The sequence below is a fragment of the Eucyclogobius newberryi genome, unplaced genomic scaffold (assembly GCF_026437365.1).
Source record: "Eucyclogobius newberryi isolate DKJ021-1_F unplaced genomic scaffold, fEucNew1.0.hap1 SCAF_17, whole genome shotgun sequence".
NCBI lineage: Eukaryota > Metazoa > Chordata > Actinopteri > Gobiiformes > Gobiidae > Eucyclogobius > Eucyclogobius newberryi.
In genome coordinates, this window is record NW_027315801.1 from 1,338,941 (window position 1) to 1,350,892 (window position 11,952).

At 44.3% G+C, this 11,952-nt stretch overlaps 1 pseudogene; it reads left to right on the forward strand.

Moving 5' to 3' along the window:
- The first annotated feature begins 5,639 nt into the window (after positions 1-5,639).
- On the forward strand, positions 5,640-8,551 carry LOC140362543 (uncharacterized; annotated as a pseudogene).
- The last annotated feature ends 3,401 nt before the right edge of the window (positions 8,552-11,952 follow it).

The window sequence follows — 11,952 nt, forward strand, 5'->3', positions numbered from 1 at the left end:
AGTGGCGTGCGGTCAGGGCAATCAAGGCAATCAGTGATTGGACAATAAAACTACCGTGGGTCACAACTATATTTAAATTGTTCTGAAATATATCCCAATAAAACCATTTCCCCCTCACTTCTGCTGCCGAAGCTTGGCCGCAAATTTCATTCATTTTTCATCATCGCCATTGTTCATGTAAAAAGAGCATTTTAAATCTAGAGAATCAAGTATTTTCCTTAGTATCAAAATCACCATTCACTACTGAGTTTTGGAGGTGTTGAGAGTGTGTGATGTGACGTGGGTTTGTTCACAAGTGCAGATTCCAGCTGCAGGTGGTATTTATAAAGCACAGATTGTACGGTGGGCAGTGCACAAAGTCTTTATAATTCAGGAGACTGTGTTATAGTGTAATAGTTCCCAGGCTGTGCACATTAAGCCTCAGCATAGTGCGTAGATCAAAACTGAAGATGTGAAACTTCCTCCAATCATCGAACTAATTCTATTTTTCATGCAAAATCAGGTACACTGCCTCCATCAGCTGAACTACACTGTTTTGGTCATTTGATACTCCTAACAAATGCAATATAGTATTTTTTACAAATGTATTTGCTAGTTCTTTGTCCATTTTACTCTTTCCACAGTTATCTGAGGAGATTGTGACGAGGGGCCTCACTGACTTCAGGATGCAGTGGACCCTGGGCCCTCAAATGATTCAACCACTGCCCACTGAATGATGTGGCCGAATTCCACTACATGCAATGATTTTGTGTGCACATTTCAATTTTAGTCAGTCCCAACTATGGAGTCAAGAAAAAACACTCACTACATAGGGCGCTATGTAGGGGTCACGCCATGTTAAAGGAATAATAGAGGATTTTTTGCCGATTCGAGAACTCAAGCGACTGTTAGTCCCTTTTTGAAAAAAGTGCATGCGCACACTCACCCCCGTGCAGAAGGACGCTGCTACACGTGCATTTGTCTATTGATGTGACGGATCGTATCTTCCGTCTCCGCAGATTTCCTTCTCTTCTGAGCTCAAACACAGGGTTTCTCTGTTGTCATTTTGTACTGTACACTGAAGGAATTCACCTAACACACACTGGCATAGCAACCACGCATGCGCAGCCTGGGAACAAGCCAGATCGAGCCTGCAGGTGTTCAGTAGGACAAAAGGGATGATTGATATGTGGGAGGACATATCGGCTGTCCACGCCACGAGGAAATGAGACTCAGATTTGGTGCCTAAAAATTCTCTATTATTCCTTTAATAAATATAGAGCAGGGGTCTTTAATCACACATATTGCGCTGAATAATTTATTTATTTATTTTTTCACCATGTGACACAAGCCTTTTATAGTGCTGCAACTACCATAGTCTAGTCTAGTCAGAAATGTTTAAAATATGACAATTTGACTAGTCAAGCGATTATTCCTCATGTACATTAAGACTTTCTTGAAGGTCGAATGTAAGGTGACTAAAGGCTTTCAGATTTAAGAAATATATATATAGAAGAGTGCATTTTTGCCTGACTGTGCAGTGTATTGAGCCTGCGTGACTTGGATTTTGTTTCTATTATATACAGTAAGTATAACTGTATTTTGTTTAGCTCGGGTTGTGTCCTGCTTATTTGTAAATCTATTCCAAATGTTCAATAAAGAATAGTAAAGATAAAATAAATAAACAAAATAAATCTGAACCTGAACTGTGTTACGTCACTATGAGAAAAGCCGTAGTAAAACTGTCTAAAATGGGCGATTTGCTTCATCGCCCATTTGTGTTGATCTGTGTGTCCTTTTGAAACTGTATCTACAGACCGGGATTGGTGTGAAAATAGTGTCGGTGACATGAAACACCTGAGAAAACACAAGAATGCATATGGACATCTGTCTGAAACCAGCTTTATTGGGAAAGGCTAACATCCACACAACTGGATGACGTTGAACCCAGGGATTTATCTATATAACATTGTGTTGCTCAACTTATGTGTATGATGACAAATACAGCAATTTTACTTTTATTTATGTATGGGATGTCGACTGTTCTCACGACATTCTAACCACCCTAAACCCTGGCTTGGAGGACACACACAGACTGAACCAACACCGGACCAGCCTGGACCGGACTGTCGGATGACCCCGCCTCCTCCTGGCAGAAGGTCATGAACTCTGAGCCTAACTCCAGGAGATGGTCTTCCACAGGGACCTCCAGTGCCAGCCTCTTCCAGAAGTGGAGGTGCACCAAACCTGACAATCTGTGTGTTCGTGATCCTCAAGGTTTGGCTCGACGTAAAATGCAAATACGGCTTCACCGGTAATGCCAACTTCAATGAGACTGTAACCGTGTAATATTGATCATTAGCTTAGAGTCCATTAGGGATGGGCAATATTGACAAAAAATCTTAATTTTATCCATATTCCATATTATGTCAATGCCATTGTCTTAGAACATAAAACATGTCTTTAAATGTATTGGTTGAGGTTTAACTATCAGATAAATGTAAAATATCTGTAAAATGAATCACAAAGGTGCAGAAATATCAACTTATACCTTTTATTTGAAAATTTACAACATAACTCTTTTCACTTTTGTTTTTATCAGCTCTTTTTGTAGCAGTTTTTACTACTACAACTATCGTTTGAACAAAATTCACAATATTTTCAAAATGTTGATAAGTTGCCCACCTCCAGAGTCTCTAGAGCCATGTAGTTTTACTTAGTGACATTATGAAGTTTTGGATTAGAGGTTGAGCTAAAATTAAACTGAAACCTTGTTAAACTTAGTAGTTGTTTCACAGCTACAATGTTGGCAGTAGTACTTATACTGGTAATAGTTTTTGTTTTGTATGTAACTGTATTCATACATTTTCATTTTCCTTAAATTAGCATCATTAACATCTACTGAGCCTGTGAAAGGACTGGACTCTTGCCTGTTTCTTCTGTGGCTTTTGTTACTGTCTGTTGTTGTCTGCTGTTTGAATTATTTTTTAATCTCTGTCTTTTTCATTGTGAAGCACTTTGGATTTTAAACGTGCTATACAAATAAAAATTACTTATTTCAGTACTTTCCACTCCTTTATTCCCCACTATTACCAGCAGAGGGCAACGTCTTCCCTGTAAAATTGAAAAGCCTGAGTTAAAAATATAATTATTCTTAGATGAACTGTATTTCTTCTCCATAGAGCACGTCAATCATTTGATTGATTTGACTGTATTTGACTAAAAAAGTGAAGTTGATGGCACCATCACAAACTCAGCCTGATAAACAAACAAACAAACAAACAAACAGACAAACCAACGCAATTGAGCTCCGTGCGGTTAACCTGGCCGATCATACCTGAGCGATGTGAAGGTAAGACCGGACTCAAGCAGCAGAGAACACATCGATTACATTCATTATAGATGGCAAAGTGATCAGTATCTAATCAAATAAAATGAAAAATATTGATGAAAAAAATAATAATAATAAATGTCTTTGTTGTGAGCAAACAAAATGTATAAAGGAATCCATTAGCCTAGACATTATTAACAAAATAACGAGGAAAGAGTAGGCCAAGTAACTACTGGTAAGTCATTTTGAGCAATTCAAACACATTATCATATAAATGCATTATGACTGTTTGGAGAAGAGCAGGGGAGAAAGTACACAGCCCTGTGGAGCACCTGTGCCGATAGTCTGAGTGTCTATGAAACTCCACATTTATACTGCTCTGTGTGTCTTTTAAATAAAATCTTGGGAATTGAACTTTTTCCACATGGCTCTGTTTAATGGCTCTGGAGGGACGTGACTGGGATGAACAGGTCATAACTGGTTCTCTTTCATAGCATTCGTTCGATGTCTCACAATGGGATACGCCCCCTCGCGCGTATTCACAGAAGCACAATACCAATACGCCAGCCCTGAGAGGCTGGTATTTGCAGCGTCATGACGTCAGCACCCCCTATAAATGCCACGTACATGACGCTGCCCGTCATTCAAAAACCTCCTCTCGCTTCACTGGCCAAGTTACCGCACTTCATGTCTTAAACCCGCTAGCTGAACTGCTCACAGGTAAGAGCTAACACCTCTACTGCCGAGCGTTAGGGGTTTTGACACGACCTCCTGTCTCCACACAGGACGGACATTTTGCGCTGACTATAATCACTATTCAGTGATTCCTGTTCTTACCACTCCAGGTAACAACCATGACAGCTGCAAAGCTAACGATCTCTCCCACCACGGAGTTGGACCCGGACGGCGCTAGGCTCTACACCTGCGGGAATAAAATCTCGAGCAAAGACACACACCAGGTCTGCTCGACATGCCTCGGGCTGGAACATGCTCGCGTTGCACTTGACAATCCCGGCTCGTGCCCTCACTGCTCCCGGTACACGGTGAAAAGTCTCCGCCGCAGACTAGCACACCAAGCTAGCCTGTCGGAGAAGGACCCAGTCATGACTGAACCCGGTACCGCAGCAAACCAGCTCGGAGCCGCGGTTCAGTCTGACTTGACACCGCTGGACCGGAGCCGGAGCTGGGGCTCTGCGCTAGAACTTTATACCCCCTCGAAGACGAGCCACTTCTCCTCCACTACGAGGAGGATGACGGCTCCTTTGGAGACGGGTGTTTGGTCTCGGAGGAGGACGAGGAGGACTCTTCCTCCTTCGTTGCCTCTACCCAAGGTTCTCCGCTCACGGCCCAGGTCAGAGAGGATGGAGGGGCTGCACAGCCGCCGCTAAGTTCAGACCTCCACGACGTGTGTAAACACGCCGCGGAGAGACTGGAAATCTCCTGGCCGCCTGTCGCCGCGGAGGCGCCCCGCTCTCGTTACGAGGGGAAGAAATTACCCCAAGCAAAGCGAGCAGCACGGCAACTTCTCCCGGCTTTCCCAGAGCTCCTCGAGGAGGTGTCAGTTTCCTGGAAGGACCAACCTTTCTCCAGCAAGAACCCCATATTGGGGGCTTCTTCCCTGGATTTTGCTGATATGAATAAGATGGGCCGCCACGCACCGAGCCATGGTGGCGGCCCATCTTCATCCGAAGCTCTCGGCCACGTCCACCAGAGCACCTGCCTACCCCTCCAAGGCTGACCGCTTTCAGTCCGCCATGACTGAAAGAGCCTACAAAGCAGCCATGTGTTCAGGTTCTGTGGCGCTGAGATCTCCTGGGAGGATTTTAAGTCAACTCCCACCCAGAAGCTGCTCGCCTTCTGATTGGCTGAGTGCCCCAACCTAAGTACGAAAAAATATTTGCGTCCCGGCGCCATCAGGCCGCACATGCACAGTCCTTCCTGGTCGTGCCGTCAATCCTCCGCCAATAGAGGGAGGCAGAGCATTGCAAATGTTGGAGTTCCCGACCTAAATTCTGTTATTGACAATGACTCTTGGATGAGAGTCGAAACGTCTATTTTTTTCTAACTGAGTCCAGATGACTACAACTGAAGCTTTTTCTACTATTGCAAATGACGGCAACAACAGGAGCCACACATTCTGTGACAGAGCAGCTGGAGAAAATGCACGAAATCAAAGTGGATTCTAAGAACGTTAGACCGAGGCTACAGGCTTCAGTTCGCCACTGCGCCTCCCACGTTCAATGGCCTGATTCCTTGTCAAGCTCAAGGGAATGCTGACGTGATCCTAGCAGAAGATATTTCCTCTCTGCTGGACAAAACTGCGATACAGATGGTACCATCGGATCAGAAGCGAAGCTGCTTCTATTCCAGGTATTTTCTTGTCACAAAAAAGGGGGGGAGCGGGCTCCGCCCTATTCTGGATCTGAGAGCATTGAATTCATATCTCAGAAGATACAAGTTCAGAATGCTCACGCACTCAGGTCTGATTCGCTTGATCCGTCCGGGCGACTGGTTTACGTCAATCGATCTGAAAGATGCGTATTTTCATATCCCAATATATCCGCCTCACAGAAAATACTCAGACATAGATTGTACTCGCTCACCTGCAGGACCTAGGATGAGTGTCCTACAGCCAAGTCAAAGCAAGGACTCTGTCAGTTACATGGCGCGCCTCTCCCCGGAGAGGGTGCGCACGTTCACAGACACTTTAAACACTTTTTCACTCCGGGGAAACGGGTTCTATACTGTCTTCGCCTCAGACTCTTGGGTCTGATGGCATCGGTGATCCTTGTGGTAAAGCTGGACAAGCTTTACATGCAGAGTTTCCAGCTCTGGGTGGGCGCACTCCAGCTGGATCCTGTACATCACCGGAGGCGCACGGTAACGATTACTCACCGGTGCGCGCTTGCGTTACGTGTGTGGAAAAGGACGAGCCTTTTAACCGAGGATGTGAGTCTGGGCACTGTAACAACCGGGAAGGTGGTTGCCACAGACACCTGCCTCTCAGGCTGGGGCGGGGTGTTCGAGGGCAGGCCTGCGAACGGCGTTTGGAGCCCTCGCCTTCGTCACACGCACATAAACTACCTGGAGCTTATGGCGGTGTTTCTTTCACTGAAACGATTCCTCCCGTTCCTCAGGAGGCACAATATGCTGGTGAGGACGGACAATACATCCACGGTAGCTCACATAAATCGGCAGGGGGGACTACGTTCCCATCGCCTGCTCGCAAACTTCTGTTATGGAGCAGTGTGCATCTTCTCTCTTTGAGGGCGACACATGTACTGGCGTACAGAATGTGGCCGCAGATCTACTCTCCTGGGGAAATCCCTTATACGGATAGTGAACCCGATTTGGATCAGGTTTGGTCACGCAGCAGTGGATCTGTTTGCGTCAGCAGAGAACTCTCACTGTCCTCTGTTTTTCTCCCTGCACGAATACCGTGCGCCACTGGGGGTGGACGCGCTCTCCCACGAGTGGCCTCAAGTGCCGCTCTATGCTTTTCCTCCACTCGCGTTGATTCCCTCCACCCTTCACAGGGTGAGGGAACACCGTCTGTCGCTAATATTGATCGCTCGGCACTGGCCATCCATGCCATGGCTGGCGGAGGTGAAACAACTGCTGCAGGGGCGCCCTTGGGCCCTTCCTCTGCGCAGGGACCTCCTGACACAAGCGAAAGGGCAAATATGTCATCCTCACCCCGAGCGGCTCGCGCTGAAGGCTTGGCCCCTGAGTGGTTAAATCTAACAGCAGCTGGCTTGCCTCAGAATGTGGTTAATACCATCCAGAGCGCCAGGGCTGCATCCACGAGGTCTCTCTATGACAATAAGTGGAGAGTTTTTGAGGAATGGTGCCTTAAGATGCCTTGATTGTCCGCTGAATGTCATCCTGTCATTCTTGCAGGACCTTATTGATAAAAAGAAGGCGTTCTCCACTATCAAGGTGTATCTGGCTGGGCTTTCCGCATGCCATGTTGGCTTTGAGGGAAAGACTGTGGGCCAGCATTCGCTGGTTTGTCGATTCATGAAGGGTGCCAGGAGATTGTTGCCTGTGTCCAAACCCATGTCACCATCATGGGATCTGGCGGTTGTGCTGCAAGCTCTCGCTGCTCATCCTTTTGAACCATTGGAGGACATTGACCTGAAGTTGTTGTCACTTAAAACCGTTCTACTCGTGGCCTTGGCCACAGCAAAACGTGTTAGTGATATTCACGCTCTGTCAGTGCATCCCGCTTGTATGCGGTTCAGTCCTGATAGTCTCAGAGTGATCTTGCGGCCTAATCCGACCTTTGTCCCAAAGGTGGTTGGTGCATGTACCCAGGTGGAGGTGGGTACATGCACCAACCAATCTATGTGCTGTCGTGACACATATTCATGTGCAATTACTGTCGTGATCACATGCAATGGTATTTATGTATTTATTTATTTGTCTATGGGAGTTTTTATTTGTAGGAGATCTTCTACTGAAAGTGTTTTTCAGACTTCCTATAAGTGATCTGTTCTTCTGTATCTACCTCTGTATCTACCTGCGTTGCACCAATGAAATTTCCCCATGTGGGACAATAAAGGAATATCTTATTTTATCTTATGCTTTTCAGCCCCCACCCCACACTACTGTTGAGCAGCAGCGATTGCATAAGTTATGTCCGGTCCGGGCTCCGAGCACCTATGTTGAAAGGACTAGATCATTTCGACAGGTGGATCAGCTGTTTGTGTCCTGGGCTAAATCCCACAAGGGTAAACCTGTTTCTAAACACAGGCTTTCCCATTGGATTGTGGAGGCCATCTCATTGGCTTACTCCACTGCAGACCTTCAGGTCCCGGCTGGTCTTAAGGCCCACTCTACCAGGGGCCTGGCTACGTCTTGGGCCTATTTTAGGGGTGTGCCTATTCAGGACATCTGTGCTGCTGCTAGTTGGCCTTCACCCTTGACATTTGCAAGGTTTTACAGATTGGACGTCACGTCTCAGAGTTTGTCCCACACTGTCCTTAGCGTCGGTTCACCTCAGGACTTGCCCTGATCTCAGGCTCCCTCAGGGGCCTTGGTTGGCGTTGGGTCATTACGATAAGCTTGTCTGGCAATACGGGAGTCTCCATATCCCATAGTGAGACATTGAACAAATGCTATGAAAGAGAACTTTAGGTTACTTTCGTAACCCCGGTTCTCTGAGTAGAATGATTGAGATGTCTCACCAGACAGCCCTTCTTGCTGATGGGGGAAGCTAGAAGAGGTTTGCTTATTGAATGACGGGCAGCGTCATGTACGTGGCATTTATAGGAGGTGCTGACGTCATGACGCTGCAAATACCAGCCTCTCAGGACTGGCGTATTGGTATTGTGCTTCTGTGAATACGCGCGAGGGGGCGTATCCCATTGTGAGAAATCTCACTCATGCTACTCAGAGAACTGGGGTTACGGAAGTAACCTAACGACTTCAGTGATAGTCACAGTTTGTCGGTCAAAAACCATGCATTTTGGTGTGAAACCACAGGGATGAAACTTAGCATTACCATTTGAGGCTGTATGGTTCTTGACTGAAATAGGCAGATTTTTACATTTTATTTTATTTATTCAAAATGTTTGGCCTCTTAGGCTTTATTAGACGGGAAAGACAGCGTGAAATGGGGGATGAGAGGGCTGAGAGAACATGCAGTAAATTGTGTTGTGTCGGGATTCGAACTCACGACACTGAAGGCCGAAATTTTCATATTCAGACTGACATTTGAATAAGACTTAGACAGGACAAAAGATCACGTAAGGATAAAGAGTCAGGGAGTGAGAGACCAAGTGGACACTGCTTTTTTATAAGATGTGTTTCAATAAGTTTTAGAAGAACTAACTCACTTTTGAAAGAAGCTTATATTTAGTAAGTACATTTTTCATTGATACTAGATAAAAGTATTAAGTTTAAGAATGTATGTCTGATTATTGGAAGCAACAAAGAACCTCAAACATTGTTGATATGTGTTTATAGACGGATAACAGATTGGTTTTGGACATGGATGAAAAAGTGCTTCTCATTTTTCTCCTTTATGGTAAACCAGATTTCCTTGTGTCTTTGTGAGCGTTAAATACCAAACATTACAACCGTTTTCATTGTGTTATTAGTACGTTGTATTTTGTTCACAGGAGCAGGTGTGGTTCAGAGCTTCCACACCGTCAAATATGAGTACTACTTTATTAACTCAGCAATGCAGTGGAATGCAGCTCGACAGTACTGCAGAGAGCACTACACTGACCTGGCTACATTCAGGAACATGGACGACATAAGCAAAGTGACCAGACCCAGTAGTTACTCCTACGCTTGGATCGGACTGTTCGATGACCCCGCTTCATGGCAAGGATTTATGACCAACGACTCCAACTCCTGGAGATGGTCGGCCACTGGGGCCCCCAGCCCCAGTCGGTACATGAAGTGGAATACTGGACAGCCCAACTTTGGCGGTTATCGAGAGACTTGTGCGTACGTTTATGCAGGAAGGTGGTTTGACTATCCCTGCACCCATCGGTTATACTTTGTCTGCTTCAATGGTAAGTGTATTTCCCTAAATATGAATAAATGATTGGTTGGGCTGAGTTGTGGCTAAGCAAACTATTATAAATTATCCTCTCACTATTTGCACTGAGCAAACTATAAAATCATCAATATCCATCAAAAGTGTGTCTAAAGTGATAGACCCACAAGAGAAAATACATGAAGCGTAAACACAGAGTATGAAGTGGTGTGTTACACTATGATCAGGAAACACCAAATACAGGCACAAAGTATGAAGCTGCTGTCAGGCCCTTTGCTTATTAAGTATTTATACGCTGCAGATTCAAGTCCACATGCAGAAAAAGACAAGACCTTTAAGGCTAATGCGAGTAGAGAAAAGTATCAACTTAATCTTAAACTATTGTCCATACGGCTATCAGGTTAGACCAGGGGTGGCCACACATTTTCGGCTCACGAGCTATTTTTATATTCAACAAAGCCCAAAGATTTACCTCTAGATCTAAATTGTTGTATAATTTAGTATTATCTTTATTGTCAGTATTGAACCGTTTTTTTTTGTGTTTAACCATAATTAGGCTATAGACACACAATGTAGGCTTTCATTCATAGCCTAATATTGTTTATCATACACAAATGTGCAATATAAAAAGGAGGGAGAAAATCTGCTGTTTAACTTGACCATTTATTACAGCTGAGTATTTTGAAAATAAAATATACTGACCACAACTACGCTTAATGACCAGAAATATGTCGGTGTAATCCCTCATTCGTCCAGGCGTGTTCCATAGTAGAAAAAACTTCAGTTGTAGTCATCTGGACTCGTTTGAAAACGGTGAGGTGAAGGTTTTAAGCAGGAGAAAAGATGGTTTGAAAGAGGAGTCAAGGAAGCTATTTTTGTTAAAAAAGAAAGACCTTCTTTAAACAGAAATGGAGGGCTTAGGTTTAATCTTCCTGTTATTTATAATGGGTTACTGAACCCCTGGAAAGGTAGAGGACATTTAGATGCTAATCAGGTACTCAGGGTGGTTGAGCCAGGGTCTCACTAAGACAAAGAGGTTTCTAATAGCCCATTAAGATTCTGAATAGGCTCGGTAGATACAAGGGGGAGTTTCTGTTGAAACAAACAACTCTTTCTACTTCAGGAAGGCTCCTCCCAATGGGCGGGTCTTACCACAGAACAGTATTAATATGGGAGTTCTCGACCTAAATTCTGTTATTGACAATGACTCTTGGATGAGAGTCGAAACGTCTATTTTTGCAAACTGAGTCCAGATGAAACAACTGAAGTTTTTTCTACGCTTAATGACCAGAACTTCCTCTCTCCTCCTTCCTTTGTTTTTTGACCCTTACTGCCTCTGAGAATGACGTGTTGGGCACCCCTGGGTTAGACTCTAAATTGGCCCTAGTGAATGAATGTGAGCGTGAACTGTCTGTAATGTCTATGTCTCTGTGTTAACCCTGCGACGAGTTGGCCACTGTCCAGGGTGAACCCCGCCTAAGGCCCGAAGTCACTGGGATAGGCTCCAGTCACCCGCGACCCCGAAAGGGAACAAGCGGTAGAAAATGGATGTAATGGATGGATATTTTGATAAGACTTTACTTGTGTCTGATAGTACATGGGCAGCAGATGTAAGGTAATTTAACTAAATGTTAAATCATAGGTCAATGTGTGTGGTAGATTATCATTAAATACTTCTAAAGCATATTAGGTCTAATCACTTTTAGAAGCAAAAAACACACTGAACACAATTTATTTTTGCCCCTCTTTTTCTTTTTAAATTATTTTTTGGACCGTAGGTACGGGAGCTCATTGTAAAAAATAGAATCTTGTAATTACAAATTAAAGATCTCGTAATTACAAGATATTATCTTGTAATTACGAGTACTATTTCACTATACTTGCTATTATTACTACTAGGCCACAGGTTGCACATTGGTCAGGCAACGTACAAGCACTATGACCTTTATTTGTCCCACAATTGGGAAATTTCACTGTTGCAACACAGAAACAGATTACGCACAGAAGAATTAAAAAAAAAACCTCTTATAAAAAAAACCTCTTAAACGCTTAATAAAACCAACACTCTTATTTACAGCTGTTATATGGACAGAACATATTGCACTGGGATGATTGACATTATGTCACAGAA